General features: G+C 52.1%; 48 non-coding genes across 48 annotated transcripts; 16 read left to right on the forward strand and 32 right to left on the reverse strand.

The window, feature by feature from the left end:
* Positions 1 to 306: 306 nt before the first annotated feature.
* Trnap-cgg (transfer RNA proline (anticodon CGG)) lies at positions 307 to 378 on the forward strand. The gene has a single exon. It is a non-coding gene; the product is annotated as a tRNA-Pro (tRNA).
* A 195-nt stretch (positions 379 to 573) lies between these two features.
* Positions 574 to 645, reverse strand: Trnav-aac (transfer RNA valine (anticodon AAC)). Its single transcript has one exon. It is a non-coding gene; the product is annotated as a tRNA-Val (tRNA).
* A 158-nt stretch (positions 646 to 803) lies between these two features.
* On the reverse strand, positions 804 to 876 carry Trnav-uac (transfer RNA valine (anticodon UAC)). Its single transcript has one exon. It is a non-coding gene; the product is annotated as a tRNA-Val (tRNA).
* A 412-nt stretch (positions 877 to 1,288) lies between these two features.
* Trnap-cgg (transfer RNA proline (anticodon CGG)) lies at positions 1,289 to 1,360 on the forward strand. Its single transcript has one exon. It is a non-coding gene; the product is annotated as a tRNA-Pro (tRNA).
* A 195-nt stretch (positions 1,361 to 1,555) lies between these two features.
* On the reverse strand, positions 1,556 to 1,628 carry Trnav-aac (transfer RNA valine (anticodon AAC)). Its single transcript has one exon. It is a non-coding gene; the product is annotated as a tRNA-Val (tRNA).
* A 158-nt stretch (positions 1,629 to 1,786) lies between these two features.
* On the reverse strand, positions 1,787 to 1,859 carry Trnav-uac (transfer RNA valine (anticodon UAC)). Its single transcript has one exon. It is a non-coding gene; the product is annotated as a tRNA-Val (tRNA).
* Positions 1,860 to 2,271: 412 nt separating this feature from the next.
* Positions 2,272 to 2,343, forward strand: Trnap-cgg (transfer RNA proline (anticodon CGG)). Its single transcript has one exon. It is a non-coding gene; the product is annotated as a tRNA-Pro (tRNA).
* A 195-nt stretch (positions 2,344 to 2,538) lies between these two features.
* Trnav-aac (transfer RNA valine (anticodon AAC)) lies at positions 2,539 to 2,611 on the reverse strand. The gene has a single exon. It is a non-coding gene; the product is annotated as a tRNA-Val (tRNA).
* A 158-nt stretch (positions 2,612 to 2,769) lies between these two features.
* Positions 2,770 to 2,842, reverse strand: Trnav-uac (transfer RNA valine (anticodon UAC)). The gene has a single exon. It is a non-coding gene; the product is annotated as a tRNA-Val (tRNA).
* A 412-nt stretch (positions 2,843 to 3,254) lies between these two features.
* Trnap-cgg (transfer RNA proline (anticodon CGG)) lies at positions 3,255 to 3,326 on the forward strand. Its single transcript has one exon. It is a non-coding gene; the product is annotated as a tRNA-Pro (tRNA).
* A 195-nt stretch (positions 3,327 to 3,521) lies between these two features.
* Trnav-aac (transfer RNA valine (anticodon AAC)) lies at positions 3,522 to 3,594 on the reverse strand. Its single transcript has one exon. It is a non-coding gene; the product is annotated as a tRNA-Val (tRNA).
* Positions 3,595 to 3,752: 158 nt separating this feature from the next.
* On the reverse strand, positions 3,753 to 3,825 carry Trnav-uac (transfer RNA valine (anticodon UAC)). The gene has a single exon. It is a non-coding gene; the product is annotated as a tRNA-Val (tRNA).
* Positions 3,826 to 4,237: 412 nt separating this feature from the next.
* Positions 4,238 to 4,309, forward strand: Trnap-cgg (transfer RNA proline (anticodon CGG)). Its single transcript has one exon. It is a non-coding gene; the product is annotated as a tRNA-Pro (tRNA).
* A 195-nt stretch (positions 4,310 to 4,504) lies between these two features.
* Trnav-aac (transfer RNA valine (anticodon AAC)) lies at positions 4,505 to 4,577 on the reverse strand. Its single transcript has one exon. It is a non-coding gene; the product is annotated as a tRNA-Val (tRNA).
* Positions 4,578 to 4,735: 158 nt separating this feature from the next.
* Trnav-uac (transfer RNA valine (anticodon UAC)) lies at positions 4,736 to 4,808 on the reverse strand. The gene has a single exon. It is a non-coding gene; the product is annotated as a tRNA-Val (tRNA).
* Positions 4,809 to 5,220: 412 nt separating this feature from the next.
* Trnap-cgg (transfer RNA proline (anticodon CGG)) lies at positions 5,221 to 5,292 on the forward strand. The gene has a single exon. It is a non-coding gene; the product is annotated as a tRNA-Pro (tRNA).
* Positions 5,293 to 5,487: 195 nt separating this feature from the next.
* Positions 5,488 to 5,560, reverse strand: Trnav-aac (transfer RNA valine (anticodon AAC)). Its single transcript has one exon. It is a non-coding gene; the product is annotated as a tRNA-Val (tRNA).
* Positions 5,561 to 5,718: 158 nt separating this feature from the next.
* On the reverse strand, positions 5,719 to 5,791 carry Trnav-uac (transfer RNA valine (anticodon UAC)). Its single transcript has one exon. It is a non-coding gene; the product is annotated as a tRNA-Val (tRNA).
* A 412-nt stretch (positions 5,792 to 6,203) lies between these two features.
* Trnap-cgg (transfer RNA proline (anticodon CGG)) lies at positions 6,204 to 6,275 on the forward strand. Its single transcript has one exon. It is a non-coding gene; the product is annotated as a tRNA-Pro (tRNA).
* A 195-nt stretch (positions 6,276 to 6,470) lies between these two features.
* Positions 6,471 to 6,543, reverse strand: Trnav-aac (transfer RNA valine (anticodon AAC)). Its single transcript has one exon. It is a non-coding gene; the product is annotated as a tRNA-Val (tRNA).
* A 158-nt stretch (positions 6,544 to 6,701) lies between these two features.
* Trnav-uac (transfer RNA valine (anticodon UAC)) lies at positions 6,702 to 6,774 on the reverse strand. Its single transcript has one exon. It is a non-coding gene; the product is annotated as a tRNA-Val (tRNA).
* Positions 6,775 to 7,079: 305 nt separating this feature from the next.
* Trnap-ugg (transfer RNA proline (anticodon UGG)) lies at positions 7,080 to 7,151 on the forward strand. Its single transcript has one exon. It is a non-coding gene; the product is annotated as a tRNA-Pro (tRNA).
* Positions 7,152 to 7,346: 195 nt separating this feature from the next.
* Positions 7,347 to 7,419, reverse strand: Trnav-aac (transfer RNA valine (anticodon AAC)). The gene has a single exon. It is a non-coding gene; the product is annotated as a tRNA-Val (tRNA).
* Positions 7,420 to 7,577: 158 nt separating this feature from the next.
* Positions 7,578 to 7,650, reverse strand: Trnav-uac (transfer RNA valine (anticodon UAC)). The gene has a single exon. It is a non-coding gene; the product is annotated as a tRNA-Val (tRNA).
* A 412-nt stretch (positions 7,651 to 8,062) lies between these two features.
* On the forward strand, positions 8,063 to 8,134 carry Trnap-cgg (transfer RNA proline (anticodon CGG)). The gene has a single exon. It is a non-coding gene; the product is annotated as a tRNA-Pro (tRNA).
* A 195-nt stretch (positions 8,135 to 8,329) lies between these two features.
* On the reverse strand, positions 8,330 to 8,402 carry Trnav-aac (transfer RNA valine (anticodon AAC)). The gene has a single exon. It is a non-coding gene; the product is annotated as a tRNA-Val (tRNA).
* A 158-nt stretch (positions 8,403 to 8,560) lies between these two features.
* Trnav-uac (transfer RNA valine (anticodon UAC)) lies at positions 8,561 to 8,633 on the reverse strand. The gene has a single exon. It is a non-coding gene; the product is annotated as a tRNA-Val (tRNA).
* A 412-nt stretch (positions 8,634 to 9,045) lies between these two features.
* Positions 9,046 to 9,117, forward strand: Trnap-cgg (transfer RNA proline (anticodon CGG)). The gene has a single exon. It is a non-coding gene; the product is annotated as a tRNA-Pro (tRNA).
* Positions 9,118 to 9,312: 195 nt separating this feature from the next.
* On the reverse strand, positions 9,313 to 9,385 carry Trnav-aac (transfer RNA valine (anticodon AAC)). Its single transcript has one exon. It is a non-coding gene; the product is annotated as a tRNA-Val (tRNA).
* A 158-nt stretch (positions 9,386 to 9,543) lies between these two features.
* Trnav-uac (transfer RNA valine (anticodon UAC)) lies at positions 9,544 to 9,616 on the reverse strand. Its single transcript has one exon. It is a non-coding gene; the product is annotated as a tRNA-Val (tRNA).
* A 305-nt stretch (positions 9,617 to 9,921) lies between these two features.
* On the forward strand, positions 9,922 to 9,993 carry Trnap-ugg (transfer RNA proline (anticodon UGG)). The gene has a single exon. It is a non-coding gene; the product is annotated as a tRNA-Pro (tRNA).
* A 195-nt stretch (positions 9,994 to 10,188) lies between these two features.
* Trnav-aac (transfer RNA valine (anticodon AAC)) lies at positions 10,189 to 10,261 on the reverse strand. The gene has a single exon. It is a non-coding gene; the product is annotated as a tRNA-Val (tRNA).
* A 158-nt stretch (positions 10,262 to 10,419) lies between these two features.
* Positions 10,420 to 10,492, reverse strand: Trnav-uac (transfer RNA valine (anticodon UAC)). The gene has a single exon. It is a non-coding gene; the product is annotated as a tRNA-Val (tRNA).
* Positions 10,493 to 10,904: 412 nt separating this feature from the next.
* Positions 10,905 to 10,976, forward strand: Trnap-ugg (transfer RNA proline (anticodon UGG)). The gene has a single exon. It is a non-coding gene; the product is annotated as a tRNA-Pro (tRNA).
* A 195-nt stretch (positions 10,977 to 11,171) lies between these two features.
* Trnav-aac (transfer RNA valine (anticodon AAC)) lies at positions 11,172 to 11,244 on the reverse strand. Its single transcript has one exon. It is a non-coding gene; the product is annotated as a tRNA-Val (tRNA).
* Positions 11,245 to 11,402: 158 nt separating this feature from the next.
* Trnav-uac (transfer RNA valine (anticodon UAC)) lies at positions 11,403 to 11,475 on the reverse strand. Its single transcript has one exon. It is a non-coding gene; the product is annotated as a tRNA-Val (tRNA).
* Positions 11,476 to 11,887: 412 nt separating this feature from the next.
* Trnap-cgg (transfer RNA proline (anticodon CGG)) lies at positions 11,888 to 11,959 on the forward strand. The gene has a single exon. It is a non-coding gene; the product is annotated as a tRNA-Pro (tRNA).
* Positions 11,960 to 12,154: 195 nt separating this feature from the next.
* Positions 12,155 to 12,227, reverse strand: Trnav-aac (transfer RNA valine (anticodon AAC)). Its single transcript has one exon. It is a non-coding gene; the product is annotated as a tRNA-Val (tRNA).
* Positions 12,228 to 12,385: 158 nt separating this feature from the next.
* Trnav-uac (transfer RNA valine (anticodon UAC)) lies at positions 12,386 to 12,458 on the reverse strand. The gene has a single exon. It is a non-coding gene; the product is annotated as a tRNA-Val (tRNA).
* A 412-nt stretch (positions 12,459 to 12,870) lies between these two features.
* On the forward strand, positions 12,871 to 12,942 carry Trnap-cgg (transfer RNA proline (anticodon CGG)). Its single transcript has one exon. It is a non-coding gene; the product is annotated as a tRNA-Pro (tRNA).
* Positions 12,943 to 13,137: 195 nt separating this feature from the next.
* Trnav-aac (transfer RNA valine (anticodon AAC)) lies at positions 13,138 to 13,210 on the reverse strand. Its single transcript has one exon. It is a non-coding gene; the product is annotated as a tRNA-Val (tRNA).
* A 158-nt stretch (positions 13,211 to 13,368) lies between these two features.
* On the reverse strand, positions 13,369 to 13,441 carry Trnav-uac (transfer RNA valine (anticodon UAC)). Its single transcript has one exon. It is a non-coding gene; the product is annotated as a tRNA-Val (tRNA).
* Positions 13,442 to 13,853: 412 nt separating this feature from the next.
* Positions 13,854 to 13,925, forward strand: Trnap-cgg (transfer RNA proline (anticodon CGG)). The gene has a single exon. It is a non-coding gene; the product is annotated as a tRNA-Pro (tRNA).
* A 195-nt stretch (positions 13,926 to 14,120) lies between these two features.
* Positions 14,121 to 14,193, reverse strand: Trnav-aac (transfer RNA valine (anticodon AAC)). The gene has a single exon. It is a non-coding gene; the product is annotated as a tRNA-Val (tRNA).
* A 158-nt stretch (positions 14,194 to 14,351) lies between these two features.
* Positions 14,352 to 14,424, reverse strand: Trnav-uac (transfer RNA valine (anticodon UAC)). The gene has a single exon. It is a non-coding gene; the product is annotated as a tRNA-Val (tRNA).
* Positions 14,425 to 14,836: 412 nt separating this feature from the next.
* Positions 14,837 to 14,908, forward strand: Trnap-cgg (transfer RNA proline (anticodon CGG)). Its single transcript has one exon. It is a non-coding gene; the product is annotated as a tRNA-Pro (tRNA).
* Positions 14,909 to 15,103: 195 nt separating this feature from the next.
* On the reverse strand, positions 15,104 to 15,176 carry Trnav-aac (transfer RNA valine (anticodon AAC)). Its single transcript has one exon. It is a non-coding gene; the product is annotated as a tRNA-Val (tRNA).
* A 158-nt stretch (positions 15,177 to 15,334) lies between these two features.
* Trnav-uac (transfer RNA valine (anticodon UAC)) lies at positions 15,335 to 15,407 on the reverse strand. The gene has a single exon. It is a non-coding gene; the product is annotated as a tRNA-Val (tRNA).
* Between the last annotated feature and the right edge of the window lie 144 nt (positions 15,408 to 15,551).

Here is a 15,551-nt window from a genome sequence, read left to right on the forward strand (position 1 = left end):
GCCGAGGGCTCAAGAAGTCTTCGGGGTGCTCGAGAGGGTGTCTGCCGTAGCACCCCTAACGAGATAGCGGCGTTTCCCGCAGTCGTGATTGCAAGTCATAGCAGCAAAAGCAATCACTTTCTTAGCAGCAGGGAGTGCGAGCCCAGCGGCAGCTCTACATGAAGGTACCAATAGCCCAGGAAGGCCGCCGACCGCGGGAATTCGCGCCGCCCCCATCCCGCCAGCCTACACGAGACTTTCCAGAGCACCCTGGACCACATCGAGGCACCCAGTGCACTGAAATAATAGTCATTCGCCATGTCAGATGGCTCGTTGGTCTAGGGGTATGATTCCTGCTTCGGGTGCAGGAGGTCCCGGGTTCAAATCCCGGACGAGCCCTAGCGTTTTGTGCAAACTGATCGCACATGAGTGGCTGAGTCGATGCAAAATGCTCGGCGGCAGTATCAAATGAATTTCATATTTGATGTGAGCAATTGACACTCTGATCCGACGTGTGAAGGCGATTACGAAGGTTTTTGGGTACAGATGGAAGCAGATGCATGTTACTATGTCTTGTTTTTAATGATGAAAAAGTGTTTCCGCCCGGGATCGAACCGGGGACCTTCTGCGTGTTAGGCAGACGTGATAACAATACACCACGGAAACTACTTGTGTGCGCCATACCTTAGAGACAACTCGTGCTGATGTTGTCATCGTAACTAAAAAATTAAATAAATGCGCTACTTGCATAACAAAGGTACATGCAGAAGATCCTCACATGACGTGGCTCACTGGAGTACAATACGACATAGGCAAGAAAATACTGTTCCCGCACGGGATCGAACCGGGGACCTTCTGCGTGTAAAGCAGACGTGATAACCGCTACACTACGGAAACTGCGGACGGGAGGAGTCCATCCCCGTTCACTCGAAATTACCTCAGCCTCTCTCCCGTCCGCGAATGCACACGCGACGGTTCTTTTGACAGCCTGGAAACCATTACAGCCGAGGGCTCAAGAAGTCTTCGGGGTGCTCGAGAGGGTGTCTGCCGTAGCACCCCTAACGAGATAGCGGCGTTTCCCGCAGTGGTGATTGCAAGTCATAGCAGCAAAAGCAATCACTTTCTTAGCAGCAGGGAGTGCGAGCCCAGCGGCAGCTCTACATGAAGGTACCAATAGCCCAGGAAGGCCGCCGACCGCGGGAATTCGCGCCGCCCCCATCCCGCCAGCCTACACGAGACTTTCCAGAGCACCCTGGACCACATCGAGGCACCCAGTGCACTGAAATAATAGTCATTCGCCATGTCAGATGGCTCGTTGGTCTAGGGGTATGATTCCTGCTTCGGGTGCAGGAGGTCCCGGGTTCAAATCCCGGACGAGCCCTAGCGTTTTGTGCAAACTGATCGCACATGAGTGGCTGAGTCGATGCAAAATGCTCGGCGGCAGTATCAAATGAATTTCATATTTGATGTGAGCAATTGACACTCTGATCCGACGTGTGAAGGCGATTACGAAGGTTTTTGGGTACAGATGGAAGCAGATGCATGTTACTATGTCTTGTTTTTAATGATGAAAAAGTGTTTCCGCCCGGGATCGAACCGGGGACCTTCTGCGTGTTAGGCAGACGTGATAACCGCTACACCACGGAAACTACTTGTGTGCGCCATACCTTAGAGACAACTCGTGCTGATGTTGTCATCGTAACTAAAAAATTAAATAAATGCGCTACTTGCATAACAAAGGTACATGCAGAAGATCCTCACATGACGTGGCTCACTGGAGTACAATACGACATAGGCAAGAAAATACTGTTCCCGCCCTTGATCGAACCGGGGACCTTCTGCGTGTAAAGCAGACGTGATAACCGCTACACTACGGAAACTGCGGACGGGAGGAGTCCATCCCCGTTCACTCGAAATTACCTCAGCCTCTCTCCCGTCCGCGAATGCACACGCGACGGTTCTTTTGACAGCCTGGAAACCATTACAGCCGAGGGCTCAAGAAGTCTTCGGGGTGCTCGAGAGGGTGTCTGCCGTAGCACCCCTAACGAGATAGCGGCGTTTCCCGCAGTCGTGATTGCAAGTCATAGCAGCAAAAGCAATCACTTTCTTAGCAGCAGGGAGTGCGAGCCCAGCGGCAGCTCTACATGAAGGTACCAATAGCCCAGGAAGGCCGCCGACCGCGGGAATTCGCGCCGCCCCCATCCCGCCAGCCTACACGAGACTTTCCAGAGCACCCTGGACCACATCGAGGCACCCAGTGCACTGAAATAATAGTCATTCGCCATGTCAGATGGCTCGTTGGTCTAGGGGTATGATTCCTGCTTCGGGTGCAGGAGGTCCCGGGTTCAAATCCCGGACGAGCCCTAGCGTTTTGTGCAAACTGATCGCACATGAGTGGCTGAGTCGATGCAAAATGCTCGGCGGCAGTATCAAATGAATTTCATATTTGATGTGAGCAATTGACACTCTGATCCGACGTGTGAAGGCGATTACGAAGGTTTTTGGGTACAGATGGAAGCAGATGCATGTTACTATGTCTTGTTTTTAATGATGAAAAAGTGTTTCCGCCCGGGATCGAACCGGGGACCTTCTGCGTGTTAGGCAGACGTGATAACCGCTACACCACGGAAACTACTTGTGTGCGCCATACCTTAGAGACAACTCGTGCTGATGTTGTCATCGTAACTAAAAAATTAAATAAATGCGCTACTTGCATAACAAAGGTACATGCAGAAGATCCTCACATGACGTGGCTCACTGGAGTACAATACGACATAGGCAAGAAAATACTGTTCCCGCCCGGGATCGAACCGGGGACCTTCTGCGTGTAAAGCAGACGTGATAACCGCTACACTACGGAAACTGCGGACGGGAGGAGTCCATCCCCGTTCACTCGAAATTACCTCAGCCTCTCTCCCGTCCGCGAATGCACACGCGACGGTTCTTTTGACAGCCTGGAAACCATTACAGCCGAGGGCTCAAGAAGTCTTCGGGGTGCTCGAGAGGGTGTCTGCCGTAGCACCCCTAACGAGATAGCGGCGTTTCCCGCAGTCGTGATTGCAAGTCATAGCAGCAAAAGCAATCACTTTCTTAGCAGCAGGGAGTGCGAGCCCAGCGGCAGCTCTACATGAAGGTACCAATAGCCCAGGAAGGCCGCCGACCGCGGGAATTCGCGCCGCCCCCATCCCGCCAGCCAACACGAGACTTTCCAGAGCACCCTGGACCACATCGAGGCACCCAGTGCACTGAAATAATAGTCATTCGCCATGTCAGATGGCTCGTTGGTCTAGGGGTATGATTCCTGCTTCGGGTGCAGGAGGTCCCGGGTTCAAATCCCGGACGAGCCCTAGCGTTTTGTGCAAACTGATCGCACATGAGTGGCTGAGTCGATGCAAAATGCTCGGCGGCAGTATCAAATGAATTTCATATTTGATGTGAGCAATTGACACTCTGATCCGACGTGTGAAGGCGATTACGAAGGTTTTTGGGTACAGATGGAAGCAGATGCATGTTACTATGTCTTGTTTTTAATGATGAAAAAGTGTTTCCGCCCGGGATCGAACCGGGGACCTTCTGCGTGTTAGGCAGACGTGATAACCGCTACACCACGGAAACTACTTGTGTGCGCCATACCTTAGAGACAACTCGTGCTGATGTTGTCATCGTAACTAAAAAATTAAATAAATGCGCTACTTGCATAACAAAGGTACATGCAGAAGATCCTCACATGACGTGGCTCACTGGAGTACAATACGACATAGGCAAGAAAATACTGTTCCCGCCCGGGATCGAACCGGGGACCTTCTGCGTGTAAAGCAGACGTGATAACCGCTACACTACGGAAACTGCGGACGGGAGGAGTCCATCCCCGTTCACTCGAAATTACCTCAGCCTCTCTCCCGTCCGCGAATGCACACGCGACGGTTCTTTTGACAGCCTGGAAACCATTACAGCCGAGGGCTCAAGAAGTCTTCGGGGTGCTCGAGAGGGTGTCTGCCGTAGCACCCCTAACGAGATAGCGGCGTTTCCCGCAGTCGTGATTGCAAGTCATAGCAGCAAAAGCAATCACTTTCTTAGCAGCAGGGAGTGCGAGCCCAGCGGCAGCTCTACATGAAGGTACCAATAGCCCAGGAAGGCCGCCGACCGCGGGAATTCGCGCCGCCCCCATCCCGCCAGCCAACACGAGACTTTCCAGAGCACCCTGGACCACATCGAGGCACCCAGTGCACTGAAATAATAGTCATTCGCCATGTCAGATGGCTCGTTGGTCTAGGGGTATGATTCCTGCTTCGGGTGCAGGAGGTCCCGGGTTCAAATCCCGGACGAGCCCTAGCGTTTTGTGCAAACTGATCGCACATGAGTGGCTGAGTCGATGCAAAATGCTCGGCGGCAGTATCAAATGAATTTCATATTTGATGTGAGCAATTGACACTCTGATCCGACGTGTGAAGGCGATTACGAAGGTTTTTGGGTACAGATGGAAGCAGATGCATGTTACTATGTCTTGTTTTTAATGATGAAAAAGTGTTTCCGCCCGGGATCGAACCGGGGACCTTCTGCGTGTTAGGCAGACGTGATAACCGCTACACCACGGAAACTACTTGTGTGCGCCATACCTTAGAGACAACTCGTGCTGATGTTGTCATCGTAACTAAAAAATTAAATAAATGCGCTACTTGCATAACAAAGGTACATGCAGAAGATCCTCACATGACGTGGCTCACTGGAGTACAATACGACATAGGCAAGAAAATACTGTTCCCGCCCTTGATCGAACCGGGGACCTTCTGCGTGTAAAGCAGACGTGATAACCGCTACACTACGGAAACTGCGGACGGGAGGAGTCCATCCCCGTTCACTCGAAATTACCTCAGCCTCTCTCCCGTCCGCGAATGCACACGCGACGGTTCTTTTGACAGCCTGGAAACCATTACAGCCGAGGGCTCAAGAAGTCTTCGGGGTGCTCGAGAGGGTGTCTGCCGTAGCACCCCTAACGAGATAGCGGCGTTTCCCGCAGTCGTGATTGCAAGTCATAGCAGCAAAAGCAATCACTTTCTTAGCAGCAGGGAGTGCGAGCCCAGCGGCAGCTCTACATGAAGGTACCAATAGCCCAGGAAGGCCGCCGACCGCGGGAATTCGCGCCGCCCCCATCCCGCCAGCCTACACGAGACTTTCCAGAGCACCCTGGACCACATCGAGGCACCCAGTGCACTGAAATAATAGTCATTCGCCATGTCAGATGGCTCGTTGGTCTAGGGGTATGATTCCTGCTTCGGGTGCAGGAGGTCCCGGGTTCAAATCCCGGACGAGCCCTAGCGTTTTGTGCAAACTGATCGCACATGAGTGGCTGAGTCGATGCAAAATGCTCGGCGGCAGTATCAAATGAATTTCATATTTGATGTGAGCAATTGACACTCTGATCCGACGTGTGAAGGCGATTACGAAGGTTTTTGGGTACAGATGGAAGCAGATGCATGTTACTATGTCTTGTTTTTAATGATGAAAAAGTGTTTCCGCCCGGGATCGAACCGGGGACCTTCTGCGTGTTAGGCAGACGTGATAACCGCTACACCACGGAAACTACTTGTGTGCGCCATACCTTAGAGACAACTCGTGCTGATGTTGTCATCGTAACTAAAAAATTAAATAAATGCGCTACTTGCATAACAAAGGTACATGCAGAAGATCCTCACATGACGTGGCTCACTGGAGTACAATACGACATAGGCAAGAAAATACTGTTCCCGCCCGGGATCGAACCGGGGACCTTCTGCGTGTAAACCAGACGTGATAACCGCTACACTACGGAAACTGCGGACGGGAGGAGTCCATCCCCGTTCACTCGAAATTACCTCAGCCTCTCTCCCGTCCGCGAATGCACACGCGACGGTTCTTTTGACAGCCTGGAAACCATTACAGCCGAGGGCTCAAGAAGTCTTCGGGGTGCTCGAGAGGGTGTCTGCCGTAGCACCCCTAACGAGATAGCGGCGTTTCCCGCAGTCGTGATTGCAAGTCATAGCAGCAAAAGCAATCACTTTCTTAGCAGCAGGGAGTGCGAGCCCAGCGGCAGCTCTACATGAAGGTACCAATAGCCCAGGAAGGCCGCCGACCGCGGGAATTCGCGCCGCCCCCATCCCGCCAGCCTACACGAGACTTTCCAGAGCACCCTGGACCACATCGAGGCACCCAGTGCACTGAAATAATAGTCATTCGCCATGTCAGATGGCTCGTTGGTCTAGGGGTATGATTCCTGCTTCGGGTGCAGGAGGTCCTGGGTTCAAATCCCGGACGAGCCCTAGCGTTTTGTGCAAACTGATCGCACATGAGTGGCTGAGTCGATGCAAAATGCTCGGCGGCAGTATCAAATGAATTTCATATTTAATGTGAGCAATTGACACTCTGATCCGACGTGTGAAGGCGATTACGAAGGTTTTTGGGTACAGATGGAAGCAGATGCATGTTACTATGTCTTGTTTTTAATGATGAAAAAGTGTTTCCGCCCGGGATCGAACCGGGGACCTTCTGCGTGTTAGGCAGACGTGATAACCGCTACACCACGGAAACTACTTGTGTGCGCCATACCTTAGAGACAACTCGTGCTGATGTTGTCATCGTAACTAAAAAATTAAATAAATGCGCTACTTGCATAACAAAGGTACATGCAGAAGATCCTCACATGACGTGGCTCACTGGAGTACAATACGACATAGGCAAGAAAATACTGTTCCCGCCCGGGATCGAACCGGGGACCTTCTGCGTGTAAAGCAGACGTGATAACCGCTACACTACGGAAACTGCGGACGGGAGGAGTCCATCCCCGTTCACTCGAAATTACCTCAGCCTCTCTCCCGTCCGCGAATGCACACGCGACGGTTCTTTTGACAGCCTGGAAACCATTACAGCCGAGGGCTCAAGAAGTCTTCGGGGTGCTCGAGAGGGTGTCTGCCGTAGCACCCCTAACGAGATAGCGGCGTTTCCCGCAGTCGTGATTGCAAGTCATAGCAGCAAAAGCAATCACTTTCTTAGCAGCAGGGAGTGCGAGCCCAGCGGCACATCGAGGACCCAGTGCACTGAAATAATAGTCATTCGCCATGTCAGATGGCTCGTTGGTCTAGGGGTATGATTCCTGCTTTGGGTGCAGGAGGTCCCGGGTTCAAATCCCGGACGAGCCCTAGCGTTTTGTGCAAACTGATCGCACATGAGTGGCTGAGTCGATGCAAAATGCTCGGCGGCAGTATCAAATGAATTTCATATTTGATGTGAGCAATTGACACTCTGATCCGACGTGTGAAGGCGATTACGAAGGTTTTTGGGTACAGATGGAAGCAGATGCATGTTACTATGTCTTGTTTTTAATGATGAAAAAGTGTTTCCGCCCGGGATCGAACCGGGGGCCTTCTGCGTGTTAGGCAGACGTGATAACCGCTACACCACGGAAACTACTTGTGTGCGCCATACCTTAGAGACAACTCGTGCTGATGTTGACATCGTAACTAAAAAATTAAATAAATGCGCTTCTTGCATAACAAAGGTACATGCAGAAGATCCTCACATGACGTAGCTCACTGTAGTACAATGCGACACAGGCAAGGAAATACTGTTCCCGCCCGGGATCGAACCGGGGACCTTCTGCGTGTAAAGCAGACGTGATAACCGCTACACTACGGAAACTGCGGACGGGAGGAGTCCATCCCCGTTCACTCGAAATTACCTCAGCCTCTCTCCCGTCCGCGAATGCACACGCGACGGTTCTTTTGACAGCCTGGAAACCATTACAGCCGAGGGCTCAAGAAGTCTTCGGGGTGCTCGAGAGGGTGTCTGCCGTAGCACCCCTAACGAGATAGCGGCGTTTCCCGCAGTCGTGATTGCAAGTCATAGCAGCAAAAGCAATCACTTTCTTAGCAGCAGGGAGTGCGAGCCCAGCGGCAGCTCTACATGAAGGTACCAATAGCCCAGGAAGGCCGCCGACCGCGGGAATTCGCGCCGCCCCCATCCCGCCAGCCTACACGAGACTTTCCAGAGCACCCTGGACCACATCGAGGCACCCAGTGCACTGAAATAATAGTCATTCGCCATGTCAGATGGCTCGTTGGTCTAGGGGTATGATTCCTGCTTCGGGTGCAGGAGGTCCTGGGTTCAAATCCCGGACGAGCCCTAGCGTTTTGTGCAAACTGATCGCACATGAGTGGCTGAGTCGATGCAAAATGCTCGGCGGCAGTATCAAATGAATTTCATATTTGATGTGAGCAATTGACACTCTGATCCGACGTGTGAAGGCGATTACGAAGGTTTTTGGGTACAGATGGAAGCAGATGCATGTTACTATGTCTTGTTTTTAATGATGAAAAAGTGTTTCCGCCCGGGATCGAACCGGGGACCTTCTGCGTGTTAGGCAGACGTGATAACCGCTACACCACGGAAACTACTTGTGTGCGCCATACCTTAGAGACAACTCGTGCTGATGTTGTCATCGTAACTAAAAAATTAAATAAATGCGCTACTTGCATAACAAAGGTACATGCAGAAGATCCTCACATGACGTGGCTCACTGGAGTACAATACGACATAGGCAAGAAAATACTGTTCCCGCCCGGGATCGAACCGGGGACCTTCTGCGTGTAAAGCAGACGTGATAACCGCTACACTACGGAAACTGCGGACGGGAGGAGTCCATCCCCGTTCACTCGAAATTACCTCAGCCTCTCTCCCGTCCGCGAATGCACACGCGACGGTTCTTTTGACAGCCTGGAAACCATTACAGCCGAGGGCTCAAGAAGTCTTCGGGGTGCTCGAGAGGGTGTCTGCCGTAGCACCCCTAACGAGATAGCGGCGTTTCCCGCAGTCGTGATTGCAAGTCATAGCAGCAAAAGCAATCACTTTCTTAGCAGCAGGGAGTGCGAGCCCAGCGGCAGCTCTACATGAAGGTACCAATAGCCCAGGAAGGCCGCCGACCGCGGGAATTCGCGCCGCCCCCATCCCGCCAGCCTACACGAGACTTTCCAGAGCACCCTGGACCACATCGAGGCACCCAGTGCACTGAAATAATAGTCATTCGCCATGTCAGATGGCTCGTTGGTCTAGGGGTATGGTTCCTGCTTCGGGTGCAGGAGGTCCTGGGTTCAAATCCCGGACGAGCCCTAGCGTTTTGTGCAAACTGATCGCACATGAGTGGCTGAGTCGATGCAAAATGCTCGGCGGCAGTATCAAATGAATTTCATATTTGATGTGAGCAATTGACACTCTGATCCGACGTGTGAAGGCGATTACGAAGGTTTTTGGGTACAGATGGAAGCAGATGCATGTTACTATGACTTGTTTTTAATGATGAAAAAGTGTTTCCGCCCGGGATCGAACCGGGGACCTTCTGCGTGTTAGGCAGACGTGATAACCGCTACACCACGGAAACTACTTGTGTGCGCCATACCTTAGAGACAACTCGTGCTGATGTTGTCATCGTAACTAAAAAATTAAATAAATGCGCTACTTGCATAACAAAGGTACATGCAGAAGATCCTCACATGACGTGGCTCACTGGAGTACAATACGACATAGGCAAGAAAATACTGTTCCCGCCCGGGATCGAACCGGGGACCTTCTGCGTGTAAAGCAGACGTGATAACCGCTACACTACGGAAACTGCGGACGGGAGGAGTCCATCCCCGTTCACTCGAAATTACCTCAGCCTCTCTCCCGTCCGCGAATGCACACGCGACGGTTCTTTTGACAGCCTGGAAACCATTACAGCCGAGGGCTCAAGAAGTCTTCGGGGTGCTCGAGAGGGTGTCTGCCGTAGCACCCCTAACGAGATAGCGGCGTTTCCCGCAGTCGTGATTGCAAGTCATAGCAGCAAAAGCAATCACTTTCTTAGCAGCAGGGAGTGCGAGCCCAGCGGCACATCGAGGACCCAGTGCACTGAAATAATAGTCATTCGCCATGTCAGATGGCTCGTTGGTCTAGGGGTATGATTCCTGCTTTGGGTGCAGGAGGTCCCGGGTTCAAATCCCGGACGAGCCCTAGCGTTTTGTGCAAACTGATCGCACATGAGTGGCTGAGTCGATGCAAAATGCTCGGCGGCAGTATCAAATGAATTTCATATTTGATGTGAGCAATTGACACTCTGATCCGACGTGTGAAGGCGATTACGAAGGTTTTTGGGTACAGATGGAAGCAGATGCATGTTACTATGTCTTGTTTTTAATGATGAAAAAGTGTTTCCGCCCGGGATCGAACCGGGGACCTTCTGCGTGTTAGGCAGACGTGATAACCGCTACACCACGGAAACTACTTGTGTGCGCCATACCTTAGAGACAACTCGTGCTGATGTTGTCATCGTAACTAAAAAATTAAATAAATGCGCTACTTGCATAACAAAGGTACATGCAGAAGATCCTCACATGACGTGGCTCACTGGAGTACAATACGACATAGGCAAGAAAATACTGTTCCCGTCCGGGATCGAACCGGGGACCTTCTGCGTGTAAAGCAGACGTGATAACCGCTACACTACGGAAACTGCGGACGGGAGGAGTCCATCCCCGTTCACTCGAAATTACCTCAGCCTCTCTCCCGTCCGCGAATGCACACGCGACGGTTCTTTTGACAGCCTGGAAACCATTACAGCCGAGGGCTCAAGAAGTCTTCGGGGTGCTCGAGAGGGTGTCTGCCGTAGCACCCCTAACGAGATAGCGGCGTTTCCCGCAGTCGTGATTGCAAGTCATAGCAGCAAAAGCAATCACTTTCTTAGCAGCAGGGAGTGCGAGCCCAGCGGCAGCTCTACATGAAGGTACCAATAGCCCAGGAAGGCCGCCGACCGCGGGAATTCCCGCCGCCCCCATCCCGCCAGCCTACACGAGACTTTCCAGAGCACCCTGGACCACATCGAGGCACCCAGTGCACTGAAATAATAGTCATTCGCCATGTCAGATGGCTCGTTGGTCTAGGGGTATGATTCCTGCTTTGGGTGCAGGAGGTCCCGGGTTCAAATCCCGGACGAGCCCTAGCGTTTTGTGCAAACTGATCGCACATGAGTGGCTGAGTCGATGCAAAATGCTCGGCGGCAGTATCAAATGAATTTCATATTTGATGTGAGCAATTGACACTCTGATCCGACGTGTGAAGGCGATTACGAAGGTTTTTGGGTACAGATGGAAGCAGATGCATGTTACTATGTCCTGTTTTTAATGATGAAAAAGTGTTTCCGCCCGGGATCGAACCGGGGACCTTCTGCGTGTTAGGCAGACGTGATAACCGCTACACCACGGAAACTACTTGTGTGCGCCATACCTTAGAGACAACTCGTGCTGATGTTGTCATCGTAACTAAAAAATTAAATAAATGCGCTACTTGCATAACAAAGGTACATGCAGAAGATCCTCACATGACGTAGCTCACTGTAGTACAATGCGACACAGGCAAGAAAATACTGTTCCCGCCCGGGATCGAACCGGGGACCTTCTGCGTGTAAAGCAGACGTGATAACCGCTACACTACGGAAACTGCGGACGGGAGGAGTCCATCCCCGTTCACTCGAAATTACCTCAGCCTCTCTCCCGTCCGCGAATGCACACGCGACGGTTCTTTTGACAGCCTGGAAACCATTACAGCCGAGGGCTCAAGAAGTCTTCGGGGTGCTCGAGAGGGTGTCTGCCGTAGCACCCCTAACGAGATAGCGGCGTTTCCCGCAGTCGTGATTGCAAGTCATAGCAGCAAAAGCAATCACTTTCTTAGCAGCAGGGAGTGCGAGCCCAGCGGCAGCTCTACATGAAGGTACCAATAGCCCAGGAAGGCCGCCGACCGCGGGAATTCGCGCCGCCCCCATCCCGCCAGCCTACACGAGACTTTCCAGAGCACCCTGGACCACATCGAGGCACCCAGTGCACTGAAATAATAGTCATTCGCCATGTCAGATGGCTCGTTGGTCTAGGGGTATGATTCCTGCTTCGGGTGCAGGAGGTCCCGGGTTCAAATCCCGGACGAGCCCTAGCGTTTTGTGCAAACTGATCGCACATGAGTGGCTGAGTCGATGCAAAATGCTCGGCGGCAGTATCAAATGAATTTCATATTTGATGTGAGCAATTGACACTCTGATCCGACGTGTGAAGGCGATTACGAAGGTTTTTGGGTACAGATGGAAGCAGATGCATGTTACTATGTCTTGTTTTTAATGATGAAAAAGTGTTTCCGCCCGGGATCGAACCGGGGACCTTCTGCGTGTTAGGCAGACGTGATAACCGCTACACCACGGAAACTACATGTGTGCGCCATACCTTAGAGACAACTCGTGCTGATGTTGTCATCGTAACTAAAAAATTAAATAAATGCGCTACTTGCATAACAAAGGTACATGCAGAAGATCCTCACATGACGTGGCTCACTGGAGTACAATACGACATAGGCAAGAAAATACTGTTCCCGCCCGGGATCGAACCGGGGACCTTCTGCGTGTAAAGCAGACGTGATAACCGCTACACTACGGAAACTGCGGACGGGAGGAGTCCATCCCCGTTCACTCGAAATTACCTCAGCCTCTCTCCCGTCCGCGAATGCACACGCGACGGTTCTTTTGACAGCCTGGAAACCATTACAGCCGAGGGCTCAAGAAGTCTTCGGGGTGCTCGAGAGGGTGTCTGCCGTAGCACCCCTAACGAGATAGCGGCGTTTCCCGCAGTCGTGATTGCAAGTCATAGCAGCAAAAGCAATCACTTTCTTAGCAGCAGGGAGTGCGAGCCCAGCGGCAGCTCTACATGAAGGTACCAATAGCCCAGGAAGGCCGCCGACCGCGGGAATTCGCGCCGCCCCCATCCCGCCAGCCTACACGAGACTTTCCAGAGCACCCTGGACCACATCGAGGCACCCAGTGCACTGAAATAATAGTCATTCGCCATGTCAGATGGCTCGTTGGTCTAGGGGTATGATTCCTGCTTCGGGTGCAGGAGGTCCCGGGTTCAAATCCCGGACGAGCCCTAGCGTTTTGTGCAAACTGATCGCACATGAGTGGCTGAGTCGATGCAAAATGCTCGGCGGCAGTATCAAATGAATTTCATATTTGATGTGAGCAATTGACACTCTGATCCGACGTGTGAAGGCGATTACGAAGGTTTTTGGGTACAGATGGAAGCAGATGCATGTTACTATGTCCTGTTTTTAATGATGAAAAAGTGTTTCCGCCCGGGATCGAACCGGGGACCTTCTGCGTGTTAGGCAGACGTGATAACCGCTACACCACGGAAACTACTTGTGTGCGCCATACCTTAGAGACAACTCGTGCTGATGTTGTCATCGTAACTAAAAAATTAAATAAATGCGCTACTTGCATAACAAAGGTACATGCAGAAGATCCTCACATGACGTGGCTCACTGGAGTACAATACGACATAGGCAAGAAAATACTGTTCCCGCCCGGGATCGAACCGGGGACCTTCTGCGTGTAAAGCAGACGTGATAACCGCTACACTACGGAAACTGCGGACGGGAGGAGTCCATCCCCGTTCACTCGAAATTACCTCAGCCTCTCTCCCGTCCGCGAATGCACACGCGACGGTTCTTTTGACAGCCTGGAAACCATTACAGCCGAGGGCTCAAGAAGTCTTCGGGGTGCTCGAGAGGGTGTCTGCCGTAGCACTCCTAACGAGATAGCGGCGTTTCCCGCAGTCGTGATTGCAAGTCATAGCAGCAAAAGCAATCACTTTCTTAGCAGCAGGGAGTGCGAGCCCAGCGGCAGCTCTACATGAAGGTACCAATAGCCCAGGAAGGCCGCCGACCGCGGGAATTCGCGCCGCCCCCATCCCGCCAGCCTACACGAGACTTTCCAGAGCACCCTGGACCACATCGAGGCACCCAGTGCACTGAAATAATAGTCATTCGCCATGTCAGATGGCTCGTTGGTCTAGGGGTATGATTCCTGCTTCGGGTGCAGGAGGTCCCGGGTTCAAATCCCGGACGAGCCCTAGCGTTTTGTGCAAACTGATCGCACATGAGTGGCTGAGTCGATGCAAAATGCTCGGCGGCAGTATCAAATGAATTTCATATTTGATGTGAGCAATTGACACTCTGATCCGACGTGTGAAGGCGATTACGAAGGTTTTTGGGTACAGATGGAAGCAGATGCATGTTACTATGTCCTGTTTTTAATGATGAAAAAGTGTTTCCGCCCGGGATCGAACCGGGGACCTTCTGCGTGTTAGGCAGACGTGATAACCGCTACACCACGGAAACTACTTGTGTGCGCCATACCTTAGAGACAACTCGTGCTGATGTTGTCATCGTAACTAAAAAATTAAATAAATGCGCTACTTGCATAACAAAGGTACATGCAGAAGATCCTCACATGACGTAGCTCACTGTAGTACAATGCGACACAGGCAAGAAAATACTGTTCCCGCCCGGGATCGAACCGGGGACCTTCTGCGTGTAAAGCAGACGTGATAACCGCTACACTACGGAAACTGCGGACGGGAGGAGTCCATCCCCGTTCACTCGAAATTACCTCAGCCTCTCTCCCGTCCGCGAATGCACACGCGACGGTTCTTTTGACAGCCTGGAAACCATTACAGCCGAGGGCTCAAGAAGTCTTCGGGGTGCTCGAGAGGGTGTCTGCCGTAGCACCCCTAACGAGATAGCGGCGTTTCCCGCAGTCGTGATTGCAAGTCATAGCAGCAAAAGCAATCACTTTCTTAGCAGCAGGGAGTGCGAGCCCAGCGGCAGCTCTACATGAAGGTACCAATAGCCCAGGAAGGCCGCCGACCGCGGGAATTCGCGCCGCCCCCATCCCGCCAGCCTACACGAGACTTTCCAGAGCACCCTGGACCACATCGAGGCACCCAGTGCACTGAAATAATAGTCATTCGCCATGTCAGATGGCTCGTTGGTCTAGGGGTATGATTCCTGCTTCGGGTGCAGGAGGTCCCGGGTTCAAATCCCGGACGAGCCCTAGCGTTTTGTGCAAACTGATCGCACATGAGTGGCTGAGTCGATGCAAAATGCTCGGCGGCAGTATCAAATGAATTTCATATTTGATGTGAGCAATTGACACTCTGATCCGACGTGTGAAGGCGATTACGAAGGTTTTTGGGTACAGATGGAAGCAGATGCATGTTACTATGTCTTGTTTTTAATGATGAAAAAGTGTTTCCGCCCGGGATCGAACCGGGGACCTTCTGCGTGTTAGGCAGACGTGATAACCGCTACACCACGGAAACTACTTGTGTGCGCCATACCTTAGAGACAACTCGTGCTGATGTTGTCATCGTAACTAAAAAATTAAATAAATGCGCTACTTGCATAACAAAGGTACATGCAGAAGATCCTCACATGACGTGGCTCACTGGAGTACAATACGACATAGGCAAGAAAATACTGTTCCCGCCCGGGATCGAACCGGGGACCTTCTGCGTGTAAAGCAGACGTGATAACCGCTACACTACGGAAACTGCGGACGGGAGGAGTCCATCCCCGTTCACTCGAAATTACCTCAGCCTCTCTCCCGTCCGCGAATGCACACGCGACGGTTCTTTTGACAGCCTGGAAACCATTACAGCCGAGGGCTCAAGAAGTCTTCGGGGTGCTCGAGAGGG

Source organism: Schistocerca gregaria, chromosome 2, assembly GCF_023897955.1.
Source record: "Schistocerca gregaria isolate iqSchGreg1 chromosome 2, iqSchGreg1.2, whole genome shotgun sequence".
In the NCBI taxonomy this organism is placed as follows: domain Eukaryota; kingdom Metazoa; phylum Arthropoda; class Insecta; order Orthoptera; family Acrididae; genus Schistocerca; species Schistocerca gregaria.